General features: G+C 34.3%; 1 long non-coding RNA gene across 1 annotated transcript in view; it reads right to left on the reverse strand.

The window, feature by feature from the left end:
• LOC106787435 overlaps positions 1-2,337 on the reverse strand; it is a 136,761-nt gene extending 134,424 nt beyond the window's left edge. Inside the window, exon 1 of the long non-coding RNA XR_001381783.1 lies at positions 1,342-2,337. This is a non-coding gene — a long non-coding RNA (uncharacterized LOC106787435). The remainder of the gene's footprint in view (positions 1-1,341) is intronic.
• Between the last annotated feature and the right edge of the window lie 11,798 nt (positions 2,338-14,135).

The raw sequence follows: 14,135 nt of genomic DNA on the forward strand, positions 1-14,135 counted from the left end.
CTATCTCTCTATGTCTATCTCTTACCCTCTTACACTATTATTCTTTCGATCGTTACTCACCAAATTTTAATTAACTTTTACATTAAATTTTGTGTTCTTCCTAACATTCATTCCGAGTTACTATAATTGATACATATTATTGATATTAACGTGTACAAAACGTCGTTACGAGATCACATCGCAATAATTTTGTTGCACCAATGCGAAATGTGTTTTCTCGTATTTACCTGATAACGTTTTTTCGTCACGAGTGTTAAACAGAACGTGTTTTGTATTCTAAAGCGAAAGGCGCGATGCGCGTATGCGTTTACAGGAGTGGGGAATATCATTCGAAAACGTGTTTGTTCTAAAACGCAATAGAGAATCGTTTATAGAATACAAAGGCGAGAAACATTCAAAGATTGTTTCGCAGATAATTGAATCCTTACACTCTTGAATTTTAATACTCTGAGAAAATAATCCGTTCACGAATATGACGTTTGTCGCATCGAAATTATTTACAGATATTTGATTTCATCGTTAAGAGTAAGGGATTTTAATTTATACCATTAAAAAATGGATGTTACAGGATAAAGAGAAAACGCTTAGCGAGTTATACTTCATATTTGATCGTATTTTATAATCGAATAAAATTATTTACGATTTGAATTGTCCATAAAAATGTTCGAATAGTCCGAATAAAAATGATGTTTCATTTCTTAATATACGATAAAGGGTAACGTTCTTCTAAGAATTTTGATATCCTTCAATCAACATAACTTCGTAATTCGAACGTTTAAGATTCCGAAAGATTTCATGAGTGTATTAAGTTACAGACATATTATATATATAGACACTTTCGGTAAATATCATAAAATTCTAGAGATCCAAGAACGAGATAGATTCATTCAAGAGATCTATAAAATGACTATGATATCTACATTATATCATAAAACTCAGTTTCAGTACGATTTCGAAGATCTTTGTAGCTAACTGCGGTCGTTCATACGGAAACGAAACGTTCAAATATTTGTCGATGGTTGGAATAAAATTTCGGACGATATCGGTCAAGTCGAACAGCAAACGGGGAACAACAAGTCGAATCGTTTTCTACGTTCAATCACTGTGAAACTTGAGCATAACGGCCGATTTGAAATCATTCGCGGCATTTGGTATCGTTGAACAAAAGGTCGTTGCTTCGATTTTGAAGATGAGAAAAAGATTTGAGATTTGCAAGAAAGAGGAAAGGAAAACTAGGAAAAAGGAAAATGGAAAATATGAAAATATTTTTATATTGAGTTTAAATTGTAACGTTTTAGTAAAAAAAAAAAAAAAAAAAAACCAGGATAGAAATAGACTCACTTTGAGCTCGATGACGTGATACACGGTCGGTCCTCCTGAGGGGGACCAGCTCGTTGTCGTGAAAAGAAAAAGTTGTCGTCGAACTCGCTTTTTGATTCCCACGACGACCGACACACCGTTGTGGGCGCGCGCGCGCACGCACGACAATAAAAAGAACAAAATATCGCAATAACGAGTTCGTTTTTTCAACCCTCGATTGAGGGCTGCGATCGAGAACACATGACGATCATCGCCTTTGTCCAGGATCGTCTATGATCCTTTTCCCTTTCGTTTTCATAAGATATACACACGAAGAAATACGAACTAACTTGATTTTTTGACCTCGGACACAACGAATATACGTTAGCGAATGGTTCCTCGCGTATCCCAAACGTAGATATCCTTTCGAGGAAGCTCTTAAAGAGACGCAGGACGCACGACCTTCCTCGATCACTGCTTCAGGTACACTGTCACGTCACACCGCTGCACTCGCGGCCACGGCTAGCGCACGTACCCCGAAAACGTACTACACCACTCAGTTTTTCTTTTCTATCGTAATTTTTGTTAAATTTATCTCTTTTCGTCTCTTACTTCAAGTTTAACTTTCTTCCTCTAACACTCTCTCTCTCTCTCACTCTTTCTCTTTTTCTTTGTATTGTTTCACTCTATTTCCACCGTGTTGTATTATAAAGACTTTTTTTCGTCGGTGAACATCCTCAAAGTAAACCGTGTCACCTCTTCGAGATGAGAATGTAACAGCGACGGTAGCTCGTGTCGTCGATATCACCCCTGCACTCTTTACCTTTTCCTTTGGTTCACTCTTCTTTCACCGAGAGAGAAAAAAAGCAAGGAAGTACGATCACCCAGTTAAATCCTTCTCCCTAGATCCAAAAGCATCGATAATCCTACTGTTGATGTAAGATATCCACTTTTATTGTAACGAAGAAAAGGAAATTAGGAGGACAAAAGAATAAAAAAGGGAGGACGCGCGCACGTAACTACGCACGCATGCACGCACGCACGCACGCACGCGGCTAAATTTCAATAACGACGACGATGACGACGACGACAACGACGAAACCGATGACGATGACGGCTACAACGACGACTACTACGACGACAACGATGACGATGACGGTAACGGTGGCAGTGACAGTGTGACGGTGACGATGACAACGACAACGACAACGGCGGTGACAGCGGCGAGGGTGGCAACGGCGGCGGCGGTGGCGGCAAGTAGAAACCCTAAGAGAGAGGAGAGACCCTTAGGCCGGATCCGCCGAGTTTCCTTTAGCCTCAATTTTCGGTCCCCGCCACCCCCGCGTTGCACAGGCGCGAACCGCTTTCAGAATTTCCGAGGGTCGAGCGCCGCGCACGCTGGAGCGACGAGGAGGAGAGTGCCTGGGGGGAGCACGCGCGCGCAAGCATGAGAGAGAGAGAGAGAGAGAGAGAGAAAGGGAGAGAGAAATAGAAGTCGAGTGGAACCACCGCGGGGGGATGCGAAAGAGGTGGCTGTGGGGGTGTACTGGATCGAGGTCGTCACTGCTCTTTCTCTCCCTCTCTCTTCCCTTTACTCTCGCACACGTTCGGTGTAATTCGAGAGGACCAAGAAAACACAGCCTAAACTGCACTTAGAGCCGCCTCTATACGAGACTTGCATATCCTAATAGTCAATAAATTACTTTCCCAATTTTATTATTTCTATTAATCTCTGATTTCTATTTTGATATCTATTGTTTTCGTATTTTTTTTTCTTCCCTCTCGTTGTCGTATTATAATCCTTTTCTTCCGTATAGAAAGTTATATGTTGTCGTCTGTGCGACGAAAGGATCGTGGCTAGCACCGTGGCTGCTACTACTGTTGGCGCTGCCGCGCTGCGTGGCCCGACAATCTTCCCTTAGTGGGGGGTTTAATGGTGGGGAGGGTGGCGCAGGCGTTTTGCTGCACCAACGCATTGATCCCTGGAATTCGTGGGGACGACGACGATGACTACGACGACTACTACTACACAACGACGACTACGACGACGACGACAACAGCAACGACGATGACGACGACGAGGACCAAGCGCGTGTCCACCCTTGACAAGAGAAGAAGGAGGTAACGAGGGCTGCTGCTGGTAAAGGTGAGGTAGTGGGGAATTGTAGGAAAGGGAGTACCGACCCTCCCGAGCAGAGTCGTGTCTGCTACGAACCTTGAGTGTCGCCTACACCTGCGGATCGCCTAGCGACCACCCTCTTTTTACCACCTCCTTCCCTACCAAATCCTCTCTTTCTCTTTCTCTTTCTATTTCTCTTTCTATTTTTCTCTCCCTTTATTTCTCCCTTTCTTTCTTTTCCTCTCGCTTAAACGAGACGACACTCAGTCAGCCACGATCGAAGATCTCTACGACCGATCGAAGACTCGATCTCACAGATCACCTCCTTCCAAGTGCGCTGAGTAAAAGTAATCGTCGAAGAAGTCAAAAGGACGAATTCGTAGATCGTGCACCGCAAACTTTTCCACCGATCGTTTCTACCTTTTCTCTCTCTCTCTCTCTCTCTCTCTCTTTCTCTTCCTTTCTCTCTTTCTCGACGATTTTCTTTACGATTGTTATATTTTTCTTTTCTGTTTATCTATTTTTCTTTTCTGTTGTTTGGTGTTCAACACCTTCGATCGTTAAGCGAAAGACGACCGGCTGGCTTTCCGCTCGATACGAGATTGGATTTATTTGTTATATTCTTTAAATGGATAATGTATTTCGTTTTTCGATGTGAACCGTCGGCAGGGTGGGCTCTCCATTGTGACGAGATGAATGCCCAGGATGAAGAGCTACAGGAGGAACTAAGATAAACACAACAGATCGAGGGAACGAGTGTGCGTATATATGCATATGTGTGTATGTGTGTGGGTGTGGGTGTTTATATGTGTGTGGAAGAGAGAGAATGTGAAGATATAGGGCAAAAGGAGCGAGAGGGTTCGAATCCTTCGACGATCCCGAGTCACTTTTCTTCGAATAAGCGCTGCTCGAAAGAGTCCGAGCTATCGATGGAATTGAATCCTTTCCGTGTGATGCACGAGGACCATCGATTATTTTATCGGTCGAATCGCTGGGGGTAAGTTTCCTCCCGAAAGTCGATTCGAAGTCGGCCTACATATCCGCGTTTACCGCGAAATGCGAATAAAAAGGAGGTTTACGATCGAAAGGAAAAGGTAAAGAAGGATAGAAAGAAAAAAAGGATCCTTTCTTTCCCTTTTACTTCTCTCTCGCTCACTCTCTCTCTCTCTCTCTCCACTCCTTAATTTCGATGTTTTTCGTATGAATGAAATTGTCTTATCATTTTAATTCTTATTTATTTCGATAAATATTAGATGAAAATTACCAGTAATTTTGTTTTAAAAAAGATATTACCAACGTACGATAAAATTAGCGAGAATGAATGTACCTTGAAATAAAGGGAAAATTAAAAATCAAATAAGACAAAATATTTTTGATAATATAATGAAAATCTTTTATCTCTCGATTCGACGCGTACTAGTTAAACAGGAACAATCGAAATTCTCTCTGGTAATAAGTATTAATTAATTAGGAAAGTACGTCTATAAGTCAGACGGTGAAAGACCTATTTAACTTTTGCGAATACTTAGGGAATCCGATTTTCTCTCCGAGCTCTTCTTCTTCTTCTTCTTCTTCTTCTTCGACTTTTTCTATTTTTCCTATTGCTCGTGAGAAAGACCAGAAACGATCGACCTATTCCTGATTTTACGATCGGAAGAAAATAACGTTGGATCGAACGAACGCGCAGAAAGAAAGAGAGAGAGAGAGAGAGAGAGAGAGAGAGGGAGAAAGAAAATGAGAAAGAGAAAGAGAGTGACGTTGCTCTTTCGTAAAATATTCGCGAAGTCGGCGCCGCATGGATATGTACTAATGCTGAATAAGTAACGAAGAAGACGAGCGCCCGATTTCTATCGGCTCGTAAAAAATCCACATCTTCTTACGTCCCTTTTTCTATCTTTTATATTTCTTGTAAAAAAAAATATTTTCTGTAGTTTTAGGAATGGCAGACCGGACAGCACGATCGGACGCGTATAGAGACGCTCGTGCAAGAGGAAAGTAACGATTGGACTATCTATCTTTTGGAAAAAGAAAGATAGTAGGTGAGAAAAAGATTTAAAGAGAGAAATAGTCGTTGGGAAGAGGGTGGGTGGGGGTTAGGGGTAAGGGTAGGAAAGGAATAAAATAGATAAAGAAAGCGCGATGAAGACGAGATCGTTTGCGGAGAACAAATCGTTTCCGAGCGTGAAATCCTTCGTGTTTTCGTAAAGATTGTTAGATATATAGGGGAGGAGAACGGTTGGCCTTCGTCGATACAAAGCAGAAAGGATAGGGTAGAGTAACGCGACCCTTCGTTAGCCGCGTCCGATTCCTTCTGTGTAACAATTCGCGTTCGTCTTCTCATTCGTGTGAAGAAAATAGAAGGTGAGATAATACAACTTCTCTTCAAAGCTTCTCTTTCATTTATTCTCTATCTCCTTTTCTATTTCTTTTCTTTTCTTTTCTTTTCTTTTCTTTTCTTTTCTTTTCTTTTCTTTAAAGAATTATCGTGTTTTGCCACAAAAATTTCGTGTCTCCGATGTCATGTAATTAAATCGATTTGTAAAAATAAACAACGATAAGATTATCTTATTTACTTATTTACATGAAAAAAAAACTCTCTCGAAAACAAGATCATAGAATTTACGATAATGTGAATCAGTAAAATTGAAGAAAAGATAGGAAAAGGAGAAAGAAGTTTGCACGCGTATAATAGGTAACAAATAATTCATGGTTACCTTTCTATCCACTCATCTACCTACCTATCTATTTACCTCGTAATTTATCGTTCGTGTTCGTTTGATCGATGACACCAATTTTGGACCGTTGAAAATTATACGCTTACGTAAATGATACACGTTTAATGCGACGTAACTCCCTATTTATCGTCGAGTGGATTACTTTCAATAGAACAGATTATCCCTGAATTTGTTCGACCCCATTTTAACATCGAAACTAAACGTGTCGGTTTGTTTCTAAAAGAATAAAAGAAAGAAATTGAATGAGATTCTCGCAAACAACCTTTCCTCCCATACCCACCCACCCCCGTTCCCATCGCTTCACTCTTTCCTTCTCTTTCTTTTTCTCACTCTCTCTATCTCTCGTGTGTATTTACGATATTGAATTCAATTCCAATATCAAAAACATAAACTTCATTAACTTCTCGTATCGTAAAATACATATCAGTTTGTTATATCTTTATAATATTTAACATATATTCCACATTTCGTGTTATAATCGCATAATGTCTCGCATCTCTCGTATTACCATAAGGTATTTAGCCATTTTTTCTACATAAACATTTTACTTATACTTTTTTAATCAGAATGTAAATAAACCGAGATCCCTCTTTCGTTGAATTTATTTCATTTTTGGTGTGAACAAGAAAAGTGCGTGTCGTTGGGTATTACTTTTATTTTATTTTATTATTATTATTATTATTATTATTATTATTATTACTATTGCCATAACTATAACTATGACTATTATTATTATCATTTTTATCGTTACATCGAATGGAAAGACTCACAGGTGTCGTTACAGTAACCAATGAGGACGAAGCTTGTGCAAACATCGATGTGCGTTATACGTGTCCCTTGCTCTTCGTAGCTCGTTACTCGCAATAACCTTTCATGTTTGAAACGAGTTGACGCAAGGCACTTCCTTAGAACGTTAAAAATTTCAACATTACCAGGAGAAACGGCGACATCATTATCTCGAAATCGTTTAACGCGTCGTTACTCTTTTGAGGAAAATTGAAAGTATTTTTTTTTCTTTTTTTTTTTTTTTCAACTTATCACAAATTCTTCTTAAGATAATAATCCTTCAAAACGTTAAAATCCAAAATTCTGAAGAATTTAATAGTTAAAAATAAAATGAAAAAAAAAAAAAAGAAGAAATAAAAGAAAGAAAGGAAAATGTGTAAGGTAAGAATATTTTGAAATTCCTTTCTCAGATTCTTAGCAATTGCTGCTGCTTCTATCTCTTTGATTTACTTTGCTTTCGAAGTTACTTGAAAATCAAGAGAAAGAGAAAAAGATGTCAAAAAGAAGAAAGTGAAAGAATAGAAAGAGAGGAATCGGAGAAGATCGAAAGACGGATCGGCTTAAGAGTTAGAAGGAATCCGATATCCTTATTTGTTCTCTTCTTCTTCTTCTTTTTTTTTCTTCTTCTTCTTCTTCTTTTACATTTTTCTCTTCTTCATCCTATCTTACTTCCTTGACCAACGAGGAAAGAAAAGAAGAGTACTGCTGCTACTTGTAATAGAGTAAACGCGTATGGGGCCTGAGTACGAAAAAACGAATGTAACGGAATAAGAAAAGATAGAAAAACGGATGAAGAAGAAAACAAGAGAAGAATGGAGAGGAAAGAAGATGAGGGTGAAGATAGAGTACATAATGGTATTTTAAGGAATATCGAGAAAATGAGATAGTCGAAAAATAAAAGAAAGAAAGAAAGAGATCGAGAAGGGGATGCTGCAAGCTTAAATCGAACGTGGCATAGCGGATACTCAATATCGTCCCTTTGGATAAACCGAACTCGAGTGGTTCGAATAGTAGCTGACTTTCCCAGGATTGCCGCCTCGTGATCCTCCTCCACTATCCTCCTTTACTCCTTTACTCCTTTTTCCTTATTACTCTTACTCCTTTTAAACCTCCTGCCTGTTTCCATTTCCACGGCTTCAGTCTTGTTTCGTTTTGCATCGAGAAACGACAGTTTTTCTTTAACCATCGGCCTACACCAGCTCTCTCGTTAACAGAAGCATCCCCTACCACTCAGCAGCTGCCACCCTGTAAAAGAACTTTTTCCGTAGCTGGCAAAATGTGTTTTCCCTTTTTTTTTCTCTCTTCTTTCCTTTTTTCATCCTTCTTTGTCTGTCTGTCTGTCTATCTGTCTGTCTATCTGTTTCTATTTCTCATTCCCAACATTTCTAATCTTCTAGTAGACGATAGGATTACTTTCATGTTTTTTACTTCTTTATTTTTTTTGGGGGGGGGTTTTTTTTTATTTCTCCCTCTTTCATCTCGTAAAATTGCTCCGATCGATTTAACGAATGTCAATAATTAATTGGTTACCAAAAATAAAGGATCCACGAGAGTTTTCGTATATATTTTTTAATTGGCTCGTGTAAGCTCTGTTCGTTGATCGATGATAGAAAAATATTTTTTTATTTAACCATCTATATACGCATGTCTATGTGTACACATGTAACATAGTATATCTATTTAATCGGGACATAAATATTATTTCATATTTTTAAATAATAGAATATATATATAATCAATTGAAATAAAATAAATCATACATTACAAGAATGTAAATTATATCATCCGTGTAATCATTGTAAACGATTTACATTTATATTGTAAACGTAATAGTAAAAGTAAAAAAGTAAAAAAAAAAAACTATAATTAGAAACTTATTGTTTTTAACATTATTTTATTCAGGAAAGTGTCGGATTCAGTGTCATCAGATGAAATTGAGGTATGGAATTTATAGTGTCGTTATCGTCTATACTAATTAATAAAGAAATGTCACGTGCTTAATCAAATCACGTATTACCTTTGTCAATCACTATTGAATTTTTTAATGTTCATAGAATCAATGTAATTAATATACAAATAATTGCACAACAGATATATTTATAATAATAATAATTATACGTAAATAAGTTATCTTGCTATGCTCTTCGAGTTAGATAACAATTCTATCTTCTTCGTGTGAGGTAGCGTAGAAAAATAATAGGAATAAGATAAATAGGAGAGAGTCTTGCGCAGTACTCGAATTTATGCCCTAGAGTGGCACTGTTATCGGTTAAATTTTATTGGTTGCCGTTTGAACAAGTTTGGGGAAAACTTTTATTTATGCGTTTGATCGCGAATGACGTGCACTCTAACGAGAACTAGACAAATCGGTGATTTGTCCATTTTGCGTATTCGCCACAAGTTAGACCTATCTTTGTGAATTTCTCATCCTACTTAAAAATTAAAAATATTCATTCTAATTATAACAAAACAAATTATGATAAAATTAATTTTTATTAACCATTTTTTAAGTTTTGAAATAATTATAATATTAAGGTCTGCAAGCGATCATAAAATACAGAAAGAAATAAATGTTTATTAAATTATTAAATCATTAAATTATTTTCACACAAATTTTTTCTCAACGGAGTAAAAAATGTTAAATTTACTCCTATTCAAATAAATACCGATCTTCCGAAATTCCATTGACTTGGTTAAATATGTTTTTATAAAATAAAGCTACTTTGCTGTATTTTTTTTCATTATCATATTGACCCCCCCATGCCAAATTTACACGTTTTGTTTTATTCAGGGTATCACAAAAGTATTTCTATTATTTTGTTCCCCACTAAACTTACCCCGAAATTAATTTTTAAATGATACGCAAAGAAAATGTGATTTTTAATGAAAAGTTATTCTTATACCTTGATCAGCATGTCTGACTGGGGTAATTGATATAACAACTGCTTCAATTCTATTTTCAAGTCTTACATATTAACTAGTAGCAAAGGCACGAACACGATCCATTTTAAGATTTTAAAGATAAAAATCGTATAACGTAAGATTGGTGAATGTGGAGGCTACGATAAAAAAAGGCGTGTCATCCGGCCCATTGCGGCATATTTAATGGTTGGGAACAACTTCCCAATGGCGTACAATGTTATACCAATGAGAAGGCCATCTTGATGTCTTGTCTCTCTGGTTCATTTTGCAGTTAAGGAAAGAGGTATAATTGTAATATATGAAAATTACTAATCTAAATTTTATTAAAATAAAATGTTGATTCATAACAAATCAAAACAACAAAAACCCTGATATTTTTTTTTTGAAACACCGATATTTTTAGTAAATCCTACGTTATGTTTATAATTTTGTATATTTTCATTGATATAATAATAGGATTATCATCATGATCCATTATTTTTCTGTGCTATTTCATTTCAAATTAGATTCTATTTTCATTTCCGACTGAGTTGTATGACGTATACTGAATTAAATATTTAATCTTATTTTTTATTTGGATTTCCTAGCTAAAAATAATCATATAGAAATCTTGTTTTTGTTTTACCTGAACAGATCCTTCATCATGCAGTACTGTGCAAATGTGGACTTTCCTTCGACGTATATTTAGAATCAACCATTACGTAATCTTAAAACCAGTAGGAAAAAATCGAGCTTGTCTAAATATATTTGTATGTTTGTTTATAATTTTTTGAATAATTATTCAATTGCCGTTAGGATATTTGTTTAGTTGAAACTTTTTTTAACGATTCTCTTTCGCATGATAAAATATGAACTCTTATTTATTATTTCGAAATTTATTTTTACATTATAAATTTTATATTTTTCAAACAAATTTGAGAGAATATTGAAATTATAAAAATATAGGGGAATAATTTTTCTCACAACAAAGGATTTTTCCAATTACAATAATGTTTTTCAATATACAGACGATCTTTTAAAGTTATGGATTTTTCCTGTTTCCAAAAGTCTCTGAAGAAATATACAATCAATAATAATTAGAAAGTCATATTATAGTGATGAAGAAAGTTTGTATTTTTAATTTAAAGTAAATAAATAAAACACCAATGCTTCAGCAATATATGAAAACTTCGGAATAATAATGTAGTAGTAAATATTGTAGATATTACAAAGCTTTAGATAAAGTTTCCAACCAAATATCTGGCGTTTTAGGTATTTAAGTTCAGCCACATTTCGAAAAGCTTTAGATATAATTACATACTTAATCATACGTAATGATCATGAAGCAGGTATTATTACAAGCATTATAAGATTGAACTATTTGAGCACGGTCACCTGAAATATTTATAAAACAAATAATTTTTCTCATATATAAAAAATTATCTTTTCTTTTTTATCATCATTTTACTAACTATCATTTACTCCTCCATATGCTTGGAAACCATAATAAGCAGCTAAAGGCATATTTGGAAAAAACTTGGTAAATATTTTTACTTCCATATCAAACAGAGCAGGAAAAATATTAGCTGCAAACATGAAACCCATTGAGTGTTTTTTCAATGTTAATTTCTCTTGTAAAAGCTTAAGTTTTTTTTCGATCTTTGGCCAAGTAATATAAGTATTATTCACATATACAGAGTAGGTTTGTACCATTCCACTAATAATAATAATAACCATTTCTGGATATTCTATACATGTTGGTAATTCACGAACATGATCGCAAACCGTAATATTATTTACTTGCCCACCCCATATAGTAATATTTGTTTCTGGAAACCTGCATAAAAAAACCAATTGAAAATATTTACATCTTACATATACAAGAGAGCAAACTATTGATAATAATTTTATTTAAATATTTAATATATTACCAGTCTTTTAAAGCCATTTCTAGGCAAAAAACCCTATGGTCAGTATTACGACGGCTAAATAAAATGAAACAACTTGTCAAAGGGGAATTTTCAGTAAAAATTGGTTTCATTACTTCACATAATCGATCGGCGTTCAAAAAATTATCATTAAAAAAACATCTTTCCTCATGACAATATAATTCAGGCAGAGAAGGAATATTATAAATAGTAAATGTATTGATATTTATGAATGGTGCTTCAGGAAAAAAACAGCCTAAAATAGGACTAAAGCTTCTTATAGGAGTTTGGTTTAATGTAACTGAATAAGCATTAAATGGTAGACATTTGCAGTGACATCCTTGAAAAGATCAAAATAATTTAGATACAAATATTCTTTATATCAATATGTATTTAATATTAAACATACCTTCAGAAGTGATTTTTTCGAATATATTGGGATTAAAAAATATACTTAAAGCAGGTCTAGTAGGGCAACATGCTGACATTTCTCTTTGTATAGTATTCAAATTATCAGGGTCAATGCATTCTTCTTTATATCTTGCAATACACGCAGGACCTCTTGATGATTCCTCACTTATTGCTAGTTTCTTCCAAACACTATAATTATGAACAAATATTTCTAAATATAGACAATTTTCATGATGTTACAATATTTGTCATAGTACCACTCTTATACAATATAAAAAGGGACTGTTAATTATAAATGCATGTACATTGAATGCTTGTTGTATCAGTACCTATTAACTCTACTAGCAATATATAGGTCGTATCCATTTAAATATTTAAAAATATGTGGCAAAACGTTCTTGTATAAATCCTCTTCCATGTTTCTAATAATATTTAACGTAAAAGATTATAATACTTTGAATCGATTTATTTGCATTGCACACATTAAACAATATTTGAATGGTCCCAAAACTATTGAAATATAATCTATAAAAACAGTTTTCGTTAGAATCATCTCAATTATATGCATACTTTTTATTTTAAATATTTATACTTACGCAAATAATATGCTTTATAACTTTCGTAAAATCACGTAAAGCGATCTTTACAAAGGGTTAATTTGAAAAATACTAATTAAAAGAATCGTATTGACCTAATTTCTTGTAACAACGAAGAGCGGAATACAAAAATATCTCTTAGAATACGGTCTTTATTCTATTTAATTGCAAAAAATCACTTTCCTATGTAAAAGAAGACTCTGTAAAAAAAAAAAAAAATACTTTATTTTTAAAAGTTATATTTTTTATTATTTTCTTTCCATGTTACAAGTAATTGCAATAACATTTACGTGATAAAATAGTAGGTCTGTATTTCATTTAAAAACGTCCTATAAAAAATGAAATTTATATTACAAATTATATAAGTATTATATAAATAAAAAATCTTCTCCTCGTTGTTTAATACAATTTTCTGATAACATAATTTTTATGATAACAAATAAATCAGAAGAAAGCCACTTTAATTTAGTCCATCACGATTTTCGACGATCGCGAAATCTATAGGGTTATACATTTTTACACTTCCTACGGACATTTCATAGTGAATTGTCGATAAACACAAAATTTTTTAAGTTAAAATCATTGCTTTATCACTTTATCCTACCTTGTTTCGATGTTTTTTTTATTTTATTTACTGTGTATCAGATTTGTAGCTGTGATCCTTGTAATGAATAAAAAAAACATAGGATTTTAATTACGTCAAGAAGAACGGCTGACTATTGCAACTTATTAAACTTCTAAGGATAATTCTTTCCTTTAACCAGTGTACGAAATTACTCATGTACGGTATTCCAACTGTCAGTTTTAGAGAAATTATAGTCCTTAACTGATTTTCTTAGCGATCTTTTATTTATAAAATCTCACGATATACTGTGACCTCGACAGGAACAAACATAACAACATTAAGTTATATTCTATTCGTATCGTAAACTATTTCCGGTACATATATATGAATCGTTATATATATTTGAAAATAAGTTCACTTTTCTTCATTTCGGGATATTTAAGGTCTTAAATTTCACGATATATAAAAAAGTTGGTAACATGTAATAAATTTATTATACTTTTCCGGGATTTTGTACATTTCAAATTTATACTTAGTACTAAAAATTTTGAATTTAGTCAAACGGAAACAGTGTGCTTGTAACTGGAAATTGATTTACGTCACTTTTAAATATAATGGAACTTGAAAAACAAAAACATAGGAACAACAACATAATCATATCGTTGTATTTATCAATTCTAATCGGGCTTGAATATATATTCAGCGGTAATAACGGTATTTTTTTCAAAATTTTTCTGCCTTACTCGCTTTCCACTTAAATCCAATACTTTATAAATTGTCCATTTTCTTTCATTG

This window comes from Polistes canadensis, unplaced genomic scaffold, assembly GCF_001313835.1.
Source record: "Polistes canadensis isolate GaletaPanama2010 unplaced genomic scaffold, ASM131383v1 scaffold_101, whole genome shotgun sequence".
Classification (NCBI taxonomy): domain Eukaryota; kingdom Metazoa; phylum Arthropoda; class Insecta; order Hymenoptera; family Vespidae; genus Polistes; species Polistes canadensis.